Genomic DNA, 4,106 nt, shown 5'->3' with positions numbered 1-4,106 from the left:
ACCATTGGCATTGGGCTCTTCCTTCCCGCTTCTAGCCCTTCTCTGTCTCATGGTCGTTATAAGATCTATCTGTGGCGGTGTGACGTAAAGGCAATTGAAAAACCAACATTCTCAGGACAGCCGACAGTGGCAACCAGTCCCTCTCGGTCTCCCGAATGTAGATGTGTAGAGCCTGTCCCTGTCTATAACGAAGTGACAACTGCCAGCGACAGGTTTCATTGTCATTGGTCTGAAGACTATCTTGTTTACAAGGTCAGCTTGTAATAATTATATCACGACCTAACATCATCAACATACCACTATGTCCTTTAGCGGTCATGCAACGGGCGAGTTGGCCGTGCGGTTAGGGGTGCGCAGCTGTGAGCTTGCATCGGGGAGATAGTGGGTTCGAGCCCTACTGTCGGCGGCCCTAAAAATGACTTTCCGTGATTTCCCATTTTCTCTCCAGGCAAATGCTGAGGCTGCACCTTAGTTAAGTCCACGGCCGCTTCCTTCCCACTCCTAACCCTTTTCTATACCATTGTCGCCAAAAGACCTCTCTATGTCGGTGCGACATAAAACTAATTGTAGAAAATAAAAGAAAGGAGGTCATGCAAGACTACATTTTAAAATTGCTTTACCTTACTTTCCCACAGGTGACCTGGATGAAAATTATTGATTGGTTTTCTATCCTAATTTTAACCCTTGAATAGTAAGGTGGGTTGAGGAACACCTCAGCCTCCACTCTCTTTGTTGCTATCCTTTACAGTCACTACAACGTAAATTTATCCTGTAGTGTTCCTCTGTTAGAAAAGTCCTATTTTCAAAACCAACGGCCAATCTTGAAGTAAGAATATCCATTTTCACCGGATGCGTTACTCGATTTATGACTTCTTTCAGTTAATAATCTGTGTTTCCAGTAAAATACTATATTGCACCCTGGTGGGGGTGTGATAAGCGTCATGCAATTGTAATTATGATGAATTATTGAGGAATATATATTTCATTTTCAGAATAAGTAGTATCTTACTGTACATACAGTAAGAACAGGCCAGGCCGAGATGGCAGGTTTCACCATACCACAGACTGTTGTCTCCATTGAGATTAACAAACACAATGAGTGACAGAATTAGGGTTCTCAGAAATTGTGACAACGAGGAAAGAGAGAGGATAACTTGTTGCCAAAGTTTTCATAGCCCCGGGCAGTCTTGGTAGTAGCAACAGCGCAGAGAGCCGAGTGCAAATTTCTGAGAAATGACGTAGGGGTATCTCCATGTAACTAGCGAGAGTTGAACGCGGGGTTGGCACTGGAAGAAAAAAATATGAGCCTTCCCGGTCACGTGGTTAAGGTGGACCAATGGAAAAATTCACTTGACCAAAGCAAGGCGACAACTTGGTATTGTAAGAAGCACTAGCGAGGCTAACTCCGTGGATTAAACTGATAGAAAGAAGTGAAGTATCGATTCAGAATAAAGTGGAATTTAGGAGCCTTACTATACCATAAAACTCATATAAAGTTAATAATTGCGGGAGATTGCATGGTGTAATTCTGAGAATTCATGGACGCTATTCGCTGATTGGCTGAAGGCAAAGGAAGCCACAAAAGAGCGCGAAACCCCGAGCCGGGATACGGCAGCTAAATTCGCGAATATATCCATTACCAGCGAACGATAATAGTTGAGAATTGGTATAGAGCATTTGAGAACATAATTACATCATTGGATCATATATTAAAGCCACGGGCCAAACCGCAAACTGTCGTATGAAGATATCGGGACTACGCGTCCCAAGATGACCTCCGTTGAACTCGGAAGAGAGGGGATACAAGTATAAATATGAGGTCGTAGACAAGGACTGGCAAGTACTTCTGACACAGTGTTCGGGCGGATACCACGCCCGTGGTGCGTAACTACCTTTGACAGTGTGTTCGGGCGGTCACCACGCCAGTGGTGCGTAACTACTTTTGACAAAGCGTTCGAGCCGTGACTACGCCAGGGGTGCGAGTGTGTACTTACTCGTGGAGTAGGGTTCGAAGTATTATATTGTTACATAGTACAGTGATTCATGACGTGATGTAGCTCATATTACAGTCTTGAGCAGTCTACTAGTTTGAAGTGTTTCAAATAGACAGGACTCAGTAAAGCTTAACTTACGGAGTGTGAGATTCTACCAACCGATTAGGAAGTGCGTTACATGAGAACGGTCACGAGTGTTTATGTCACCTAGTAAACAGTCGATTCTAAACTGATACCTGGTCAGCTACACGAACGTGAGACGGGAAATTCAAGTGCGCGCACGGGCCGTTGTAAAGGGAAACCCGAGGTATCCCATGTTCCTAGTGTCCGGGAAAGGAATGAAGAATGTATATCTACATTAAGTGGGCTAGATACAAGGCCGAGAGTGTAAAATTTGTGAATAGAATTTAGGGTGGAAATTATTCCAAAGTGCAACAGTTAATTTATTTGTTTTTATTCAAAATGTGTAAAGTTGAAAAGGGTCAAGGATTAATTCTTCAAGCTGGCATGAATACCAGTGGAATGCATTGCTAAAAACCGGAGGGGCTATGGCTTCTCGTCCGGTTTTAGCAGACTACAATGGCAGAGTTGAGTACCTTTTAACATATCTGTAGATTGCTATCGTTAGGGGGAGGAAATCATATTAATTTATCATGGTAACTTGATTGTGAAACGAGCCGTTTTCGGCTCGTATAAATTCAAAGATAGATAGACAAAGGGACAAATTAATATGTACATTAGATCGAGCACTCATCATAATTTTGATTATTAAATAGAGTATAGTAGGGTTGAGTTGTTCATTCAAGTGCTTGAGTTGTTTGCTATGATATGGAGCACGTTTCACGTAAAGATAATGTTAATATTCATTTAGAAGTGCTTCCAAAGTGTTTTTCCGTTATCGGAACTTTTATAGATATTAAAGCATGTTGTTAAGATAATCCAGAGGTAGGATTGCCAAGTGATTTAAATTGTTATGGGACGGAATGAAGTCCATTGATTTGTTTGTAAATATCGCGAAGTTCGCCAGTGGACAAAATAATAATAATCTGTACAAGTGTCGAAGTAGTACATTAGAATTTGGTAATGTGTAAAGGCGTGTTTAATAATAATCTTTGAGAATAAAGGCACGGGCCCAGTTGGATAGTATGATTGCAAATTAAAGTAATTTAAATGTGGAGATCACATGTGCCGTGAATAAGTATAATTTGTGCAGTGAATCCGGTTTTAACACTAATTGTTGATTTAACGTTTTTGGACTCCATAATAATCATAAATAATTTTGGTAGAAACGAGATAGGCACTTTTATAATATGGTCACGCTATGTTTGAGATCCAGAAGGATTTGAGCCAAAAGTTGAGATTTGGAGTTTTGTGGGACAGAAATCCGGCCCGAAATGAAAGTGAATTGTACTGATGTTGATGAAGAAATAGATGGATCTTAAGGCCCACATAGAGGGTGTATTTATATACCGGTGTATTGAGTGGCAGAATAGAGTCCACACACCGAGGGTTAATTTGTGAAAATGTTTTGAAGAGTCCCAATGGATAAATGGACTTCAAAATGGAAAAGGAAGGAATAATTTAACACTTGCAGAGATTGGAGGTATTTGCCCAACTGCGGGGTGTTATGTGATTTGAGATTTGTCTTAGGAGCATATGGTCTCCATGAATTAACGGCAGTACGAAAATAAGGTTGCGGATTCGAACACTAGTATGTCCCGACCGATGTGAATTCGGATCTTGGTGATTTCTGTTTGGGAGAGAACGTATGTGACTAAATTATAAAGATGAGGAATAAAAATAAAGATTCTCGAAATAATATTATTATTAATAATAATAATAATAATAATAATAATAATAATAATATTCCAAGTAAATCATATCTGGATTGATTAGTGCCAAAATAAATCGGAATGGTAAAAGGGGTTATGCGTTAAACATATTAAGAGTGGACTACCGTGTAACAGGCGAAATTAATTTTTTTTAATTAATAATAATAATAATAATAATAATAACTACTTTTTTGAAGAAGAATTTACTTTTTTTAACTTTGGACATAATAATTATGTTGGGAGTTGAAATAAAAAATTTGAGATTTTTAACTAATAATAA

Source organism: Anabrus simplex, chromosome 3, assembly GCF_040414725.1.
Source record: "Anabrus simplex isolate iqAnaSimp1 chromosome 3, ASM4041472v1, whole genome shotgun sequence".
NCBI lineage: Eukaryota > Metazoa > Arthropoda > Insecta > Orthoptera > Tettigoniidae > Anabrus > Anabrus simplex.
The sequence above is the reverse complement of the archived record's forward strand: the minus strand, read 5'-3'. Positions refer to the sequence as shown.